Here is a 20,610-nt window from a genome sequence, read left to right on the forward strand (position 1 = left end):
TCTCTGTCTGTCTGTGTGTTTGTGTGTCTCTCTCTCTGCCACTCTGTGTGTGTCTGCGTCTCTGTCTATCTGTCTCTGTGCCTGTCTCTGTGTCTATGTCTATCTCTGTGTCACTGTGTCTCTATGTGTATGTCTCTCTCTCCCTCCCCCTTCCTTTCTCTCTCTCTTACTGGGTAACAGGCATCGAGCACCTGCAGAAGAGCCCCAGGCCCTACAGCTCTGACCACAATCTTTCTACTAGATGCCTTCCCATTGCTCCAGCTCCCTTTAAAAACATACAATCATCTATCTCCATAACCCCTCCCTGTGGCAGGTAAGTGAAGATTATTACATATTAAAATCTGAAGCTCCCTTCTAATGGGGCACTCCTGGAGAACACAACAAATTACTGTGCCACCCCTCCCCCTTACTGGGGAATAATCATTAGTGCCATAGGAAATTCTAAACAAGTGATTAAATCATTATGAGGAAGGGCACCATGAGCCTGCTTCACCATAAAGAATCAAACATACATCAGGAAAAAGCACCTGTGAGCTGTAAGGTAGAGGTGGAAAAGGGAAGAATCTAGGATTATCCATGGCTCTCAAACCCCCTGATGAGAGAGGGACCTCTCTGGCTGCAACTTACATAGTCGGAACCCTACTAGACCATTTTCTCTGTTCTTGAGCATAAGAGTCATAGACTCAGGGATGAGGAGAATGAGAGATATTATTTACACTCCTCTCCCAAACTCTGACCATTCCTTGGCCATGGTCCTCAACCCATCCATAGTCCATCCCTCACATCCTGATTGTGCCCTTGTCTTGACTCCACCTCCTTAAACCTAACCCCAGTCTTACCATTGACCCCAATTCAACTTAGCCTAACAACAGCCTTGTAAACAATTGGTTTCTGGATTCAAGGAAGAGGGGCATGGTTTACACTCACCAAAAATCTATCTGATTATAATAAATTGATATCAGAATAAAGACTCCACCAAGGACGTGTACAACTTACTGACATAACCACCCTGGGTCCCCTTTGCCCTTATTCTGAAATGAAGGACAAACAATAACAATCCAGACTAAAGATTCAGGTATACATCGCAACAAGGGGAGGCCCAACAAGGAACTGGGCACCTCAGCCAAGCCTGGCAAAGTGACCTTGAGTGGCTTCTTGGCCCACCCTCCCCCTTCTCTCTAGGGTATATTCCTTTGTACTCCAGGGTAAACAAGCTATTCTGGTGCCTTTTGAAACTGCACCAATCTAGGATAAGAAAGCCCTCTGCCCCTTTGAATATGCCAAATAAGAATATACCAGATAAGAATAAACAAACTGGCTGATACAATTTCTTTATTTACCTATGGATTCATCAGTCACTCTAACCCCTTCCCTTATCCCTCCCTCCCTCCCTCTGATAAGATTTTCTCAACCCCCAATATACATCCTAACCCACACCCCAAAATTGGATCCATGGCCATGCCCCACTTTGAGTTTTTGTTGAGGGAAATAAAAAAGGAGAAGGGTTGAGGAAGAGAAGAAAAACAATTGCTGACATTTATGTATTCTTTAAGGTTTGCAAAGGACTTTACATACATTATCTCATTTGACCTTCAACAACCCTGTGATGTAGGCTCTACAAGTATTATTATCATTTCTATTTAACAAATGAGTAAAATATACTCTGAGAGGTTAGGTAAATTTTCCTGCTAACATCAGAAACTGGATTTGAACCCGGGGGTTTCTTGACATCAAAGTTAACTCTGTTTCCTGAACATGTCATTTGCTCTTGTCAGTCTGCACCTTTGATCAGTTTCTTTTCCATGCTTGGAATTACTAGTCTTCACCTGTTGAATTCCTTCCCATCTTTTAAAGCCCAAACCAAATGCCACCTCCTCCATGAAGCCTTCCTTATCCTTTTTCAGCCTTAGACATCAGCTGACACTCTGCCTTGTACTTCTCTAATGCATTTATCACTATTGTGCTTCCAATTTATGTATTTGTGTCTTTTTCCCCTATCGAACTATAAACTCAACAAGTAGAGGGACCAGCCATTATTTGTACTTTGTATCTCTCCTCTTCCCACCCCACACTGCCCCCACCTCCCTCCACCCTGCCTCTCCCCACCTCACCCAGTACCAACTCAGTGTTCTGCACCCAATCAACATTCAGTAAATGTTTGTTGAAAAATTGAATAAACGGGCTCTATCCCAGGTTCTCCTACGAACTGGCTTTGTGACTCACTTCTCTGAGCCTCAGGTCCCTTGCTACTCTAGCAGTCTATGGTTCTTTTTATGGCATTTAAAGCCCTTTGTAACCAGGCTCCAAACTATCTTTTCAGCCTCATTATCCGTTACTCCCCTTCATGTACTCTTCAGTTCAGCCAGTCCAGCCTCCTTGCTGTTTCTTACACAGGACATTTCACTTCTCTTCTCCACGGCTTCTCCCATACGTCGAATGTATCCTCTCTTACCCTCTGCCACCTAGTTTCCCAGATGCCCCTGTGGCACTGAATTTGCACTTAGAGGACCCAAATGGGAATCTTATACCACATGAATAACCTTGGGCAAGTCCCTTTCATTATCTGTAAAATGAACAGGGTTGAGCTAGATGACCTCTAATGTGCCTCCTATCTCTAATATTGTAATCCTAGCATCTTTGAAGGAGGCCCCCCCTGCTCCTCAGTACTCATTGGGGAAAAAAAAATCGTATATCTCAACATCAGCTTAAGGACAAAGAGAAATACTGTAGTTCAGAGACACTCCAGTTTCTTCCTGTAACACTGTTCTCTATAGACAAGAGTTTTGCACCAGGTCCGAGTGAGTGTCTTGGACCCTGGCCAGTGGAGCTTTGGGACTGAAGTTGCTTATACAGCAGTGCCATGTGGTAGGCTTTATCGGTCTGTCTATATTAACCTGTCTATCTATGTTTGAATAACCTGAAGATAGAGTATTAAACCAGCCTCTACTTATGCCTCCCCTTTTCCCCAGAACCCAAGCTCACACCCACCCCAGGATTCAGCGTACTTTCTGTTGCTACCTGTAAGTTTCCTTTGAAGATCTCTGTGTGGGTCCACACAGGTCCAAACAGTGGTTTGTATCTGTGTAGATACAAACCCTTTTTTGTTCACTCATTCAGTAGTGTCTGACTCTTCGTGACCCCATGAACACCAGGCCCTTCAATCCTCTACTATCCATCAAAGTCTGTCCAAGCTTATGTGCATCCCTTCTGTGACACTATCTATCCATCTTGTCCTCTGCCATCTTCTTTTCCTTTTGCCGTCAATCTTTCCCAACATCAGGGGATACGCACAGACACACACACACACAGACACACACACACACACACACATACTTCCCCAAACCAAGATCCTCCTTCCTGGCCTTAGGTTGCCAGAAGGTAGGCATCTAAGGAAAGGCAGGTACAATGGGGATCTTGGGAGACTTGGTCTGGGCCTTGGGCTCTGTGGTGACTAATGTGCAGGGTACTTAGGAGGTTGTGGTAAATTATTCACACAGTTTCTGTGAATTATTCACACTGTTATTATTTATTTTTCAGATGTGCCTGCAGCAGAGCCTCCAGGCCCATGTTCAAAGAATGACATAACTCCTGACTCTGGATTGTCTCAGTCCATAGAGACCTGCCTGGGCTTCTTTCCTGGTCAACTACAAAGCTAGTTCCTTTCTCAGGTCCCACTTACTTGGCAGAAAGGGTGAGGGGAGGCACCGCCTGAGGGGAAGAACAATGCTGTGGGCCTACAAGGCCTCCCTGGTCATAGCTAGGTTCCCATAGGCCTGCCAGCTTGCCCCTCCCTAGGTGCCTGTTCCCATGTGTCCCATGAATCCCCCTACTCTTCCACCCTTCTGCCCAAATGCCTTCTTGTCCACAAGCCTGAGTTTCCATGATGTTGGTGTCTGAGTATGTCCGCATGTAGAAATATATAACTACCAAATGTCAGCATTGGAAGAAACCACAGAGATGATAATAATAATGACTAAGAGGTGTATGACACTTTACGGCTTTTAAAGCACTTTACACATTATCCCATTGGATCCTCACAAGAACTTTGTGATGCAGGGGCTATGATCATTCCCATTTTACAGATGAGGTAACTGTGAGAGCTTATGTGACTTGCCTAGGGTCATACAGCCAGTAAGTATCTGAGAAGTATTCCAGGTCTTCCTAACTCCAAGTCCAGTATTCTATCCACTTCACCACCTAGATCATAAAAGTAGCATGATACAGTGGAAAAAATGTTGGCTTTGGAGTAAGAGGCCCTGAGTTCAAATGTTGCTCTGATGTTTATTATCTGTGTGACTTTGGGCTTAATTTTCTTACTTAACTTACTTAACTTTCCTGGGACTCAGTTTCCTCATCTGTAAAATTGAAATAGACAGATTAGATGGCTTCTGATATCCCTTCTTAATTTAAGATTTAGTCCAACTTCTTCATTTTACAGGTGGGGAAATTGAGGCCAAAAGAGAAATGATCAGTACAAAATCACAGAGATGATAACAGAAACCTTTAGGACCCAGGCCCCCTGACTCTAGGGTCCAGTATACATTCTCTTATATCACATTGTTCCTGTATGTGTCCATGAGCTCCTCCACACATGTCCAGTATTCATACAGGCACATTTGTCCTGTGTGTCACTATGTCTCTGTGCCCACCTGAGCTGGATCAGTACCCTTATGTTCATACACACAGTTCGAGGGAATTCATGCTGTTACCTTGATGGTTCTCTTGGTTTGAGCTGTGAGTGGGAAGGTGGGTGTGCTTGCTGTAATATGTCCTTGTCTGCCTGGCCCCACTAGCCTTTACCCCCTCCCGGGCTTCAGACCCTGCAGCCGTGGGCAGGATACACCCAGCAGCTCTCCCTTCTTGTAGGCACAAAGCAGGGCTGGCGTCTCCATGGCAACCAGAATCCAGACCAGCCAGAGCTTGTCAGATCAGGGCCAACAGCCTGGATTTCCTTCAGTGGTGGAGATGTAGCCTTTGCCTATTGGGAGCTGCAGACTTTTCCTGTATGTGTGGAAATCCTATGGCCACTAACCAGGCAGAGGGTAAGGAGGACAACACACAAACTCAGCCAAGGCCAGGGTGGGTCCGACAAGCTTTGCCCCCAAAGATCCATTCTCTGGAAGACTAAAATTACAGACTCACCAGGAGTGCCAGGACATAGTAGTGAAGTTTATAAGCATGGAGCCATGGAAAGAGGGTTTGACTGAGAATCACAGGACCTGAGCTGGAATGTTTCTGCTGCTGCTTCCTCCCTGATGACCTTGGGCAAGCACTTGAGCTCTCTGAGAACCAGTTTATCTGGAAAATGAGGAGCCTGGATTAAATGATCTCTTGGATTCTTGTCAGCTTTAAATATTTGATCCTATAAGAACTGCACCCCGCCTTTTTCCCAAATACCAGCTATCAGTCCCTGCCCTCAAAGCTGCCTGTCCCTTAGAAAGTAAAATCTGTTCATTTACCAAAAAAATAATAGTAACTTGGTTCTTATCCTTCAGAGGGGAACTTGCATCTAAAAAAAGAGAAAGGTTTCTAGCAGGGAGGACAGTGCTTAACCTGAAGAAATTAATTGCCAACAGGGAAATTTCAGGCATTGGGGGGAAAGATTTCTCTAGAGGTAGGGAGGGGACTCCTGGGTTCCTTCTAGTTGCTATAACCTACTCTGCCTGTGAGGCCGGCCTAGAGACTGGGACCTAAACTCTCTTTTTGCCCACATCATAGATAGCCACTCCATAGAAGCCTATTCATCTGGTTATAGGTGCCTTTCCTCACTTCCTCAAAGTAGAAATGAAGAAATCCAGCTGTACTGAGTCATCTAGGGCCCAGGAAATCCAGGTTTATATTTAAACCCCAAAGCAGCTGCCTCAGCAGGCTTCTGGGTTGCTCCTCATGCTATCTTATCTCCAAGCACCTGGACCCACAGTTCTCCAAAGTCTCTATTCTCTCTGGAAGGAATCATTTAAGTAGGGCAGGGAGGCGAAGTACTAAGGCTGGAACCTCTGAGGGTCAGACAGCCTAGTCTGAGCTTATTATATTGGTGCCCTTGGCTGATTCGGTACCATGGAGAAACTACATCCTCATGTGTGTTGGGGTGAGATGTGGGGAAGGGGAGGTAGTCCTAGCCACCACATTCAATGCATGTGTGTGTGTGTGGCCCCAGCCCCAGCTTCTAACATAGCCCTAGCTTTAGCTACAACCCCCATCTCAATATGAAAGCCAGCTTATACTCAATCACCCCTCTCTCCAAGGCCCTAGAAAGGCATGGGGCAGAGGACAGAGAATAGATGCCCTGACCCTTCAAACCCACCCTCTCTCTAGCCACTCAAAGGCCTGCATTCTCTGGTCCTTCTGCTCTGGGCTGATAACTGAATTAGTCCTCAAACAGGTTCTCAGTTCCAAACTTCCTGCTGGCCCTGAGCTCCCTCCTGCCTCCCCACCCTCAGAGGAGCCTTCAAAGCTAGCTCAGATCTGGTGCCCACAGCTGGATTAAGCTAGTATCCAGAGGCTGCCTCTGAATGGAGGAATCTCCTCCTGAAAGACATCAACAATGTAGCCAATCCAGCTTCGTCTCAATGGGGAGCCAGGCTGATGGAAGTGAGGGCCTTCAATGAGATGTGCTGTCCTTTATCCCAAGGAGAGGGGAAGTGGAGCTTCAGAGATACCTCCCTTTGTGGCTACACAGCTGATGCAAATTCTGGGCAGCCACCAAGGCCACCGGGAGGGAGAGGAAGGGGAGAACACAGGGTCCATTGGGATTGAAGGGGCAGACGATATTGGACACGAAGCTTGGGAAGAACCAGGAGCTGAGATGGTATTCCTCACCTACGCAGTGGCAAAAGAATAAAAGGGCAGGGGAAGGAGGGATCTATGTAGGGGTGGGCCTGGGCTCAGGTAAGTGCCATGTGCACAGAATGAAAGGACAGATCTCCTTCTAACACCTATGACATCCAGGGAAGCAGGACTAACAGCAAGAGTTCAGGGAAATGGAGATGACTATCATAGATAGATAGATAGATAGACAGATAGATAGATAAGGAAACCACGAATTGAACATCAGGAGCTTGGGTACAAATTACAGAGCTGCTCATTATTTATCTGTTTTCGCCTTGGGCAGCCAGATGGTGATGTCAGAAGACCAGAATTCAAATCCAGCTTCAGACTCTTACTAGCTGTGTTACCTGAGGCAAGTCACTTAACCTCTGCTTACCTTAATCCACTGGAGAAGGAAATGGTAAACCACTCCGGTGTCTTTGCCAAGAAAACCCCATGGACAGTATGATTCACAGGATTACAAAGAGTCGGACATGACTGGACGACTGAACAACAAAAGTAACTTCACCTGGCAGTGACTCAGTTTCCTCACCTAGAAAATGAAAGGGTTGGGTTAGAATGATTCCTAAGGTCCCAGCTCTATATCTTACAATTTTAAGAGAGCTTCAGTCTGCCTCCTCCTCCACACACAGACACAAATATTCATGTTCCCATTCTAGGCCAGCTGGAACCTTTTGGTTCCTTTCTTCCTGCCTCACTCCTTCTGGCCTCTGCAAGGCAGTACCCTTTGTCAGGTCCCTGCCATGGATCTCTAAGCTGTCCTTGACTCAGAATGTGCTGTCCCATGGCCCCTCCACTCCCAGCTGTTACTCTGTTGCTCCAGCCTCTCTCTCTAGACCCGTTACTCCATTTTATTGCCCAATGAGGTCCTTTCCCTTTAGCTTAGGACTTCCCCAATTCTAGACCCTGCCCCTGCCCCTCATTCTGGAGTTAGGGCCTGGGTCTCAGAGGTGGCACCTCCTCCCCATAACTAATTATCCCTGTCTCTGATGCACAAATGGAATTAGACCCTAATTGTACCTTAAGCAGGGATGTTATTAATCTGTCCCTGGTGCCTGGGCCTGCCCTTTGGGCATTGCCTGTGGAACAGATCTCCAACCAGGATTAGGGATGGATGGAGTCTGTGTGTTCTAAATTATGAAGTCCTCCGTCTAAAGGACTGGCCTCTCCTCCCCTCCCTGAACACACTGCAACTCCCCTTCCCTTCCTTAACTCTCCCCTCCTTCCTGATCTCTGATGAAGAAGACAAAGATGTAGCAGCCAAGGAGCTATGTCTCTTCCTGCTGGAAGCCCCTGTACATACAATGAGGCTCTCCCATTCCTGACCCATAAAGGGTTCCTCTATCGTCCTAGAAGGAGACAGCAGCCATGTTTCCCCTTATCATTCCAACCAAGTTCCCATCTTCTTCAGCCAGATCTCTGCACTTGCCTGTGCCTCCATTTCTATTCCTGATCCTTTCTCTTGGGCTATCACCCACATGGGATTTCACTTAGAAAGCACTTGGCATCATAGAAACTAGAAGGAAAATTAGAGAATGTCTAGCTCATCTTTCCCTCTTCACTGTACAAAAGGAGGAATGAGGCCTGGCCCAGACAGGTAAAGTGTCACGCCAAGGTCACACAGAGAAAGCACCAGGATCCAGGTTTTCTTACTTCTTTTCACTACAGAACACAGCCTCCTCAGACCAGGGTATCTCCCACCAGCCCCACATCACCACTAAACTCCTCTGTTTTCAGGCCCCCAGGCCTTTCTCCTTCTTACCTTAGCCTTGTCTGCCTTATGCTCTCTGTCCCCTCCCCAGAGGTGCTGACCTGGTAATTGCTATCCAGGTCATAGCTGGGGTTGCGGAGATACTATGGGGGCGGGGGTGAGGCGGGGAAGAGGGCCTTGAAAGTCAATGTAGAGACACACCTGACCCTTAGCCAAGCCACTCTACAGGACAAGATTAGTTACGGGAGTGTGGTTCCCTCTTGCTTTCAAATGACAGAGATTAGAGTTGGTCATTCCCTGAACTGGGCCTGTTCTGGAGTCATTCCTTAATGTCTCCCCAAAGAGGTAGAGACAAATTGAAAGGGTGAGTGCTGAAAATGACTGAGGGTTAGGACTGGAGGGTCCTTCTCAGCCCTGTGGTGGTTATGGGCTGGGCATGGGCCTGGTGAGACTTTTTCAGGCCTATTCCCCCTGAGAAAGCTCACCAAGTTCTATCAGCAGAAAGTTTGATTCTCGAATCCTTGAATCCTCCTGAAATCTCAGAGCCCAGAGCTTTCCTTGCTGTTCATGCCCTGGGCTGTATATACTGTGTTCTGTGTATCTGTATGTCTTTGTCTCTGTGTCTCTGTCTATCTGTCTCTGTCTTTTTCTGTTTGTCTGTTTCTGTTTCTCTGTCTCTGTCTGACTATCTCTCTCTCTGCTCCAGGACCTGTCAAAATGTCTGGAGAGGGATGGGGTTGCCACCATTCCTTCTCCCTCAGGCCCCCCTCACCTTTGCTAGTTCTTTTTCTCAAAGCCCTGTGGTGGGCTTTGAGCTGAGCTGAACACATCCTCAGTCACAAGGTTCAGCTACCAGCACAGCATGCGTGTAATATGTTTATGTATGCACACTCATGTACACGGAGTGACCATTAAGTAAGCACCATAATTAAAATAGAAGTCCCCTCCCCCAGTGCAGAGGGGGAGGGCACCTTGACCAGGGCATTACATTTCTGAGACTGTTTCCTTCCCTGTAAAATGAGAGGATTGGACTAGAATCCAGGGGTCACAAACCATATCTTGAAATCCAAATCTGGCCTGCCCCTGTTTTTATACAGAATGATTTTTACATTTTTAATCACAATAAAACTTCATTTGAAGAATTTTTTAAACACATTTTTAGCTTAAAGCCTGCCCAAAAAGAGGAGTCTGTCAGATTTAACCATGGGGCTATGCATTGGTGACACCCGGACTAAATTATAACTAAGATGCCTTCCAACTCTAAATCCTATGACCTATTACCAGTTCAGAGGGCCCAGGTCAAGGTAAGGACCGTATCTGGAAGGAGCTAGAAAAAAGGAAGTTAATCTCATGTGAGAAGGGCTCAACAACCTAAAGGCGAACTTCACGAGGACGAAGGGAGGAGGCAGCTGGTGGTGAAGAGGCCTTCATGGTACAGTGGAAAGGGGATGGATTTGGAGTCTTATGACCTGAGCTCACATGCCAGCTCTGCCACATACAGCCAGAGTGACTTTGCCCAAGTCTCTTACCCCCTAACTTTGGGTTCTTGTTCCCGGATACATGACTTTACATAATCTAAATAGCCATGGATCCTGAAACAAATAGAGGCATTATACCTTGTGATCCAATCATGCAAGAAACTAAAACATATCATTCACAACAAAGCAAAACATATCATTCAGTGCCATTCCCAAATATTTGTTTACAATTCAAATGTCCACCCCTGGGTCAAAGCAAGTTAATCTCTTCAATCAACTAGAGTGTTCAAGTAAAGTACTTCTTGAGCATGTGTCCTTTTACACACACTGCCATTGCAGGCTTTCTCTTGGCACCCAAAGTCCCAATTCAAAGAAAAAGTCCAAAGTTCTGTTGGGGGTCTGTTCTCCCCATGCTGCTCCAGTCCCTGCCTCCAAGTCCTGAGGGGTGACTGGGCAATAAAGCCAACAGGGTGGGGTCCCTGGGGGTCCAAGGCACTTCCCGCACCCCACCATAGACAAATCCACCCCTCTGTCCTGGGTCCCAAACAGGCCCAGGGGGAGGCCACAAAAAGGCACACTTATCTCCTTGCTGCAAAGTTTCCATCTTGCCCCAGGGCTGAATTCCAAGCTCCTGGGTTCCAACCTGGCTTCTGCCTGGCCTCTCTTGGCTTCTGCCGGGATGTAGGTGATTCTCCACCATTTTGCTCATCTCAACAAAGTCAGCTCCAAGGCAGCTCAGCACTTTCAGCTTTCCAAAGTTCCCATGCAGGCAGTCTTCTGCTCTGTCTGGGTCAATATTTCAGCAGCCGCCATGCACTTCTTCTTTCTCTTCACCAGCCCCTCCTGCCAAATCTGCACAAAGGCCATTCTCTGATTTTTCTCTCAAGTCTGTAGAAAGGCTGTTCTCTGCTCCTGATTCAAAACTCTGCATACAATACAATCTCAAAACATTCATCCTTTCAGCACAGTCCTCAGGAGCCAGGCTTATCAGCTCAAGCCCTTGTTCCAGTCATCCAACCCTCTCCCATGCCTGGGCTTTTTCTCCCACAGCCTTTGCTCTGGCCTGTCTCTTCTGGAGTGCTAGTACCATGAGAAGAGGGAAGGAGGGATTATCTCCCAGATTATCTCCCACTTCCACCAGCATGTTTTCCTTCAGGCTTTTGTTGCTCCTGGGGCTCCATAGAACCATAGCCACCCCAAGTACAAAGAGCAATCCAAAAACTGGGAAACATTCAGCCACCCCAGTACCCCAAAATGGCATACTTTCCTTTTAAAATGCAGATCCTTCTGACTATGCCATTTGTTTCAACAATCCAGCTAGCAGCTGCTGTGGGGGTGAAAAACCAACAACAACCAGCTCACAGAATGCTGCAAGCTCAGGTTCTTTTGATCTGCTTTACCAAGGAAAGCAACGCAAAGGGGGTTGACAGTCTTACTTTAATCCAGCATACAAATATCATTCACTTAGTTCAGGGGGAAAAGCCAGCACCCTGAATTTCAGAGCAAATCCCAACAAATTACAAACATCGATAGACAGACCAAATACAATTCATAGTCACCAACATCTGAGTTCAGCCAGGGAGCTCATAACAACAGCTGGCCCAGAATCATGGGTGCCACTACTACTGTGGGTCAAAGCTCCAAAAAAGGAAAGCCAACTCTTGGTTTTATATCTTTTTCAGGGTCAAGGGTGAGTCACAAATGCGACTCACTCATGTGACCTAAAATCATCATAAAAAATGTAACTTAAACCCATGTGGTCAAAAAGCCTCTGATGTCACAAACATGTCACTCAAACTCATGTAAACTAGGCTTTCCCTTGAGGCAAGGAGGTCATCAAGGACTCCTAATTTAATCAAGGAAATAAAGGCAAAACTCTTCAAGGGCACTTGGTTGAATTAAGTGCTAAGAGTCCATTTTGATTGCCAAAACACTTCTTCATCTCTAAAATAAGAGTATTGGATGAGATGACTTCTGAGATCCCTTCCAGCTTCAAATCTAGGATCCCATAATCCTCCTATCACCCAAAGTCAACTTATTTCCCTAGGTACTGAGCAAATCTAAAGATGCCCTATGATGGGGGCAGCTAGGTGGCACAGTGAGTAGAGCACCAGCTGTGGAGTCAGGAGGCATTGAGTTCAAACACGGCCTCAGACACATACACCCTTACTAGCTGTGTGTCCTTGGGCAAAACGCTTAACCCCAATTGCCCTGCCTTCCCCCTCCCCCCCCAAAAAAGATATCCCATGATTGTCCAAGAACTCACCAAGTGCTCTGTTGCAGGGGTGAGCAGTGTCAGTCCCTTGGGATACCCTGCTCCCCTAGGGCTGTGTCCTGAAACAAAATTATGGTTAAGTGGAAGAGGCTATTGTAAATGAGTCTGTTACCCTGCTAAGCATCTCTCTCCAAGCTCCTTCAGAAGCAAGGGAAACTCAGAAATTCCCCCAATCCATTTGCTCCTCAGGGCAGAAGTTAAGGTGCTGAATTTAATAGCAAAGCAAATTTGACTGAAGAGGAAATGAGATTTCTTTGTCAAGGTGAGTATGTCTGGGAGTGCCCTGAATGAGCTGGGGCTGGGGGAGGTGGGGGGATGGGGACTGACATTTAGGGGGATGCAAAGAGAGGGAGAGAGGATCTGGAATTATTAGAATGTTGATTATGTCCTCTTGATTGTTAATGAAATTCTTCACCTTGGAATTCTGGACCACGGGGAAAGACTCCTGAAGCTCATTTCCTAACTGATGAGAGTAGAGAGAGAGGGCAGGAGGGATCAGAAGACACACCGCTTCAGAAAAAAATTAAATCCAGACAAAATAAACAGGATTTGGTGATGCTAAATGATTCTGTTTTTCAGTGGGACACCCCTCCCCAAAGTGACCTCTTCCCCCTAAGCCCTAGATAGAATGAGCAAAGGTGAGGCTTTGATCTACCTCCTGATCTGGCAGTGCTGGGCTGAGCTGCCCAGGCTTAGGGTGGGGTGGGTCCAGTTCTGAATATTGCCATTTCCATACTGCAGAGGGAGAAGAAGGATCTTCTTAATCGCCCCTGGGGTGGGATTCACTTTAGTAGTACAGATTTAAATAGACTGATTGCTTGGTGACCCCCTCCATTGAAGAGAAGAAGAAAAACAGAGAACAGCCCCCAAAGGAACACCCTGGAAATTTCCTGGTGGGTAAAAAAGTTCAGAGTGAATTTTAACATTTTAAAGATCAGCTGCACCTGCAGCAAACATTTCCTGAGCACCTACTATGTTTCCTATAGTAGCTTTAGGCCTACCAAGAAATAGCAGTTCCGGTCTCTGACTCTAGGACTTCATCATCTAGAAGGGGTAACAGGAGAGATTATCAAAAAGATAATATACTTAGCGCTTGTTACAGACCTAAAAACTATGGGGAAACAGCACAGTGATACCTCTGCAATGTTGCCCAGCCAAGGTCATTTTGCAATGATGTTAATACAGTGTAACCAGAACCCATCATAATGTCGTGCAGCTCTGAAGTAACCTTGTTTCTCCTATAGTTCCTTGATAGTCAGTTGATAAACATTTACTAAGTACCTACTATGTGCCAGGCACCTGTGCTAAAAGCTGCAGATACAAAAAGAGGCAAAAGACGTCCCTGCCCTCAAGGAGCTTATGATCTAATGGGGGAGACAACAAACAAACAAATAAGAACAAACTACATATAGGGTAATTAGGAAGTAAATAAAAGAGGGAAAGCACTAGAATTATTATTCCAGTAGTAGATGAGATTTTAGTTGAGAAAGCAATAAGCCAAGATGATGAGGTAGAGCATTCTAGGCATAGGGGAGAGCCCCAGAAAATGCCCAGAACCAAGAGACGGAGTGTTTCCTTCAAAGAACAGCAGGAGGCCAGTTTCACTGGATCAAGCATTGCTCCTATGGAAGTAGCTGGTCTCTATAATACAGTCTGGGTAGCTAGGTGGCAAAGTGGATAGAGCACTGGCCTTGGAGGCAGGAGGACCTGTATTCAAATCCAGCCTCAGATATTGACTAGCTGTGTGACCCTAGGCAAGTCATTTAACCCTGTTTGCCTCAGTTTCCTCATCTGTAAAATGAGCTGGAGAAGGAAATGACAAACCACTCCAATATCTTTGCAAATAAAACCCCAAATGGGTCATGAAGAGTCGAGCATGAGCGAAATGGTTCAACAACAATAATACAGTTCTTGTCCCATTCCAAGATCCAATTAACCACACTAGGTGGGATATACCTGTACTCAACTGGTTTGGGTCCAAAGGCAAGGGAAAGGTTTGCTTTCCGTGTGTGGTTCTAGATTGCATAGGGGCAAGAACAAATCAAAATAACCAACTGGAACACTGGTAAACTACATGTCCAGAATCCCACCTCCTCCTTCCCCGCCCCTCCCCTCCCCCCGCCCCAGCCACTTCCGCCCCCCACACGGTGCTAGCACCAAGTCCTAGTCTCCTCCTGAGCAGATTTGCAACAGCCCCCTAATTGGTCTCCCTGTCTCCAATCCCTCCCTCCTCCAATCCAACCTACACACCGCAGCCAAATTAATCTTCCTAAGATGTAGGTCTTAACATGTCATGACCCTGCTCAAGAAGCTTTAGCGGTTCCTTATTGCCTTTTGGAGAAAATGTAGACCCTTCCTCCTGGCATTTAAAACCCTTTCCAAAATGGGGCCAGCCTTCTTCTCCAGGTAGATTTTACATTACTCCCCTTCACACACACTCCAAGTCAGCCAAAGGGGTACACTTGCTGTTCCCCATGCTGGACATTCCGAATCTTTCTTTCAGGCCTTTATACCAGGTCTGCTCATTCCTGTGTGGAACATTTTATACCATTTTGTATCATTTTTGTGATTTCAATCAAGGGCCAGGGCCTGAATTAATGATCAGCTGGACCTGGGCTTCTTTGCTCTCTCAAGTTTGCTCAGACAATATCTTTTCTCTGTCAACAAGGCCAGATCCGGGTGACCTAAGAACATTCCTTCCCTTGTTAACCATTAGGGGATGAGACCCTAATCCTGAGAGACTACCTCACTTAATATTCTACAGGTATATACTTCAACTGACCCTTGTCAACACTCTTATCTTATTGTATTTACAAATCTATTCCACTGAGGAAAATCCTCTTCTTGTATCATGGTTAAACATACATGGGGATCATAAAAGTGAGGTAACACAGGCTTGTTGAGTCTGCTAAAAATAATGTATATAAGTTTTCTCATTCCTTTGTTCAGGAGCCAGAGCTTATGCTCTGACTCCTTGTATGTACAAGTAAGCTAGCTTAGCTATGCTTTAAGGGAAAATAATAAACAACATGGATTTTTCTATCACCTAGCTTGTTTGCCTTCTTCAACCAAACTTTGAGGTTTAACAGTTATGGTGTCGTGAACTTTGGATGAAAATGATGGAAATGGGACAAAGCAGCCCAACTTTGCCAATGCTTTGTGTGCCACAGGATTAATTTTTCCTGGAATTTTGGCCTTGACAAGGTGGGGGTAAGTTGTCTCCATTCCCAGCTTCTAAAAAGGACTCCGACAAAATTGGTTGAAGTCTGAAAATTCCCTTTAAGCTAGCTCTGGGGGCAGGGATCAAATCTGTGGTAAAACACAGATCTGTGGTCAAACACACATAGATCCCCTGGGAACACTGATTGATCTAGAAAATTAGCTATGGATCAATCAAAAACTAGAATTAGAAGTCCAACTGTTCCTCCACTCCCTCCACCCTATTCCTCACCCCCTCCCTCCCTTCCTTCCCTTGGAGGCCCTAATCCTGGGGAGAAAAACTGTACTTTGCTGTTACCCCCTCCCCCTCTGCCTCCTAGTACCTACTCTAATCAGAGAGGGGTAACTGTGTTCTGCTACCATTGCCTCTTCTCTCTCCTCCTCCCCACCTTTCCCCCTTCCCTTAGGGGCTCTGTTTTTGCTTTCTTCCCTATTCGTGCTTCCTTCCCTTAAACACTCTGATTATGGGGAGGATAAATGCATTTTATCCTTACTCCTAGCCTTCCCTTACCTGTCCTAGTCCTCCTCCATCTCCCCTTTCCCCCTTCCTAAGGGATAGGATATGGAGAGTCAGAAAAATCAGGAATGCCAAGGCTTCCCCAAAGACCATAGGGGTGCTAATAGCCAACTCCTGAAAGCTTCTAATTGTCTGCTGTTTAAACTCTGAGCTCAGTCTGTATTTGTTCTGTATTTGTTTTGTTAATTGTCTGTGTGAGCTCGTGTGCTCTATGTCTATACCGTGTAAAATCTGAAACACAAGTAGCCAGAGAATTCTAAGGCTGCAGCTAGAGAAACAAAGATCCTTTTTTTTTGTAATGTCTGATCTGGCCAACTGGACTTACAGAAAAAAAAATAGAGCTGAAACATTTTAGCAGATTCTGGGATTGATTATTCATTGAAAGTTTGGAAATTGATTGGTTGGATTTTGGGAGAGAGAACTCCTGAAATTGTAAAATCAGTCCAGGAGCTCATTCTTGCTGAAACACCTCCTCCCAACGCTGATCACTTATCATTCCACACTCCCTCCCCAGAGTTAAGAGGGAATCTTTTCCCTTAGATTTAAGTGCAAAAAATTTTTAAGGAGTGAGCAAAAGGTGAAGTTTACTTGAGTTACAATCATTGAGATCTTTCACCATTGTTGTCCTGTCTCTGACTGAGCCAGGGCTGCGGTAAAAGAGCAGCTAAAACAAACTCCTCTCATCCCAGATCAGATTAGGAGAAGAGAATGCAGGAGAACTGTAGGGAAAACTTAAATCACCCTTCCCCACCTGGCAAAAGGAGGAGAAGGGCAGAAATTCACAGATTGACAGTATTCTGACAGTCCTGTGCCCCTGGGCACCCTTGTAGCCCATCCTTTTTGGCAAAGCTTGGAAATGTCATCCAGGTCCTATGCATTCTGCCACTCTGTCCCCAGCAGCTGCAAAACCTGCTCTAGGCTCAGTAACTTCTGCAGTTGTGGGGGAAGGGCAAGGTAGATGGATTTGGACTTTGGTTAGAATTGTCACCACTAAAAAAAAAAAAAAGGATTGTCACCACTGGGATACTAGCTTCTGCTCTAGGTAACTTCACACTTCTTTGTTCCAATTGCAAAACTGTATTTTAATCTCTGTTTGACCTGTTTCCTGATTTGTAAAGGGAAAATAATAATGATGGTTGTTATGGGATCAAAATGATAATGATTGTAAAATGCTCAACATAATGTCTGGTATATGTTAGACACAACATTATCATTATCTCTCTCTAATTTAATGTAATTGCTAACTTTTGAAGTGGTTTTTAAATTCCAAAAGTAATAAGTTGAATAATTTCTATGTGTGTTAATCTGGAAATGCAATTGATGTCATCTGAAAATTATTGTTTCTGTATTTCTAAAATTGCATTGTGTTTCTAAAATTCCCTTAGATTGTGAAATTTGAGAAGGCCATTGTGTGGTAAGAAATGATATTATAGCAATTTTAATCTGATTTTGATGTGTGTGAATTGGGTTTTTAAAGGGATGTGATAAAATTTGATGATTTGGAACTGTTATATGTGGTTATAACAAGTAAATAACTAATAATACTGATATTTGGCCATGAGAACAGACTTTCCATGTGAAAACTTTTCTATTATAAGAATATATGTGGTGACTTAAAGTTATAGTTTCAAATGATGAGATGAAAGATTCTCTGTGCAAGGAGATTTAGAAATGTGTTCACCTAAATTGATAAATGGGTTGTTTCAAGTTTTAAAATGCATAATTATGTTTAGGGCATTGTTACATTTCTAAATTGTGTAATTTGGCAAACAGACATATCAGCAATATTGAAGAAAAATGTGATTTTATAGATAATAATCTTTTCTTTACAGTGCTAAGAGTATTGGGCCTTAGAAATTAAAATGTTACCACTAGTGATAATGAATTCAGATTTGATTTGCTCATCCAACTAAGTTATAATCACCTGATTGTTAATTAATAGATTCTATTTCAAGTTTTAAATACATGATAATTGCTTGTGGTGTACTTATATTTCTAAATTTGTTATATTATGCAACTTGGTTAACAATGCATTACCTATATTGATAGAGAAAAAACAATTTCTCTTATAATCTAGATGTTGTAACATCAGGATAAATTTTAAACTGTTTTTAAGGAAGGGAAATAATTCTAGAAATGTTTTTGAAAGTATTTTTGTGATTTTGAGCAAGAGTTAGAGCTTATCAATGTGTATAAGATTTAATTCCTAAAGTGTCCCTTTCCCCCAGAATGAGTAAACAGGGGACATAAATCCATCAACCTGTGAGATTGGTCATTAACCTCTTTGTTTTGTTTAAGAAGCTGGAATAGGATTCCAGTACAGACAGTTATGTCAGTAAAAAGTATTAACTTATGAGCTGTCTTGTCTTATGGTTGAAGCATAAAGGAAGACTGAATAATGGGTTTGAGAGATTTGGAAAGGTAAATACAGGTTTGATTGGAAATATAAAAGGCAGATAAGAAAGTTTGGGGACAAATGGGAGTTAGCTAAGCCTCTCCTGTCCCGAGAGAATACTAGTTTCAGATGGTTTAAGTAAGTTGAGAAAGAGTGTGAGAAAGTATTTTAGAAGACAGAAAAGTTATGTAGCTTGATTTGATAATTATTAGCTCAATGAAATTTGGGACAGTCCTATCTGAAGGATATTTATCTGCTATTTAAGATTTTATGGGACCACAATTTAATATTGTTTTAAGCTCTGATTACAGGGATAGGTCATATGAAGCCAGTATTAGAATGGCAGGCATTATAGGCTGAGAATTTTAAAAGTGGATATCTGTGCCTGGGAAAAAGTTTTGAAGATGACCTTGGACATGGCCTAGATAGGATCTTCTTGACTCTATTTCCAAATTCTGCTATTTCCTTTCTGAAAAGGGAAAATCGCCACCTATTACTCCTAAGCCCTGCTTTCAGCACCTAGTGACTATATGATTGGTTAACAGATATGACTCGTGCCTGGAATCAAATAGAGCTAAGGAAGTTCTTTCCTTCTGTTAAGATATATGACATTGTCCCTCTTTTCTTTCATAGCAAATTTATATTATCAAGAAGTTTTGTAAGCACAATGCTAAATCTATTAGGTAATAGATGAATATTGGAATACCTCTGAATTATTATAATAGGATGCAGGAATGAATAGCTTACAATTTTAGCCTATGTTCATGACCAAATAAAGATTAAAAGAATATAGAGATAACATCCTCCAAAAGGAGGAAATAATTAGACAAAGTAATAAGGCAAAGATATAATGTGATAGATGTCTAATTAAAAAAAGGGATAGCAAATTTTGAGAAAAAGCCATAGGATCAGATTGATTCCCCTAAGAATTACATACAGATGTCTATGATTGGCTCCAAAATTTATCAATCATAGAAATTCAAGCTAATAAGTGTGTTTTGGTAATAAGATCTTAAATGTGGATTTTTGCGCAAAGTTGTATAAGATAGTAGTACAAGTGAAATTATATCTCCTTTATTAAGGTATCTGTCTGATAATTTTAAAAGGAAGATGAGTTCAATTTACGGTTGGACCTTCACATTTGAAAGGTTTAAGGATAGAAACAGTAGATGATATATAAACTGAAATACTCGGAAGTTTCAAAAAAAAAGGAGAAATGAATTTAAGTGATTGTATTAAGTTATGTTAAGTAAGAATTATCTGAGAATTTCTAGATCTGAACCAGAGAAGCAGAACTCTCTTTTACTGTCTAGGGACCAGATAACTACAATCAGGCATCTGGGATTCAAAAAAAAAGTGTTGCTTTAAATGGACATTGGGAATATGTAACTGGGATTTAAACTTACTTTGTATACAAATAGTGCAATTAAGTGCTGGAATTAAATCAGAAACATTTTAAGCTTTGTTAAGAATGGTTTGTGGATTATTTTGTAAATGCCATCAAAGAGACATGGCATGACTAAAAGTTTATGATGTTATATGTACTATGCTACTGGGATACGAGGAATTTAATGTTAGTCAACATTGTTAATAATGACTGCATTACTTTGTATGGTTCATGTTTAAGTTTTCTTGGTTATCTAATGTGTAAATGTAAAACACGTGACATGTAAATTTCCCCCTCTCAATACCAGTCTATTGTGAGCCATCTAAGTGGTTTGGTCTGTACTTAATGTAATTGTGCAGTTTTGTGAAATATGAGAAGAATTTTATTGTATTTGTCTAAACTCAGCCCTGTGTGACTGGGATACCGAACCATTTATTGCACTGGTTGAACTTAGCCCTACATGGCTGGGACCTATGTTGTGCTGTTTTTCTCTCCATTATCAAATCATATGTGTTCTGGGAGCCCCTGTCAGGTCTGACTACTCCTATAGCTGCCAATTTGTGGATATGGACTCCTTGATCCTTCTGTCACATCTGAGGATTGCCCCTGCTCCCAAGTGGACATCTGAGCCCATAGGAGACCTTGCCCTCCAGTTTCAAAGAGCCTGCATCAGATGCAGGCAGCCCCTCCCGAGACTCTGGACCAGAACCTGTAAGAAGGACAGCTCCCTTTCTGAGTCCCTTGTGTTCCCAAGACTATTTGCCTATGTCTTTGGTATCTTTAGCCATTATACTCCCTAC

The sequence above is a fragment of the Trichosurus vulpecula genome, chromosome 3 (genome assembly GCF_011100635.1).
Source record: "Trichosurus vulpecula isolate mTriVul1 chromosome 3, mTriVul1.pri, whole genome shotgun sequence".
NCBI lineage: Eukaryota > Metazoa > Chordata > Mammalia > Diprotodontia > Phalangeridae > Trichosurus > Trichosurus vulpecula.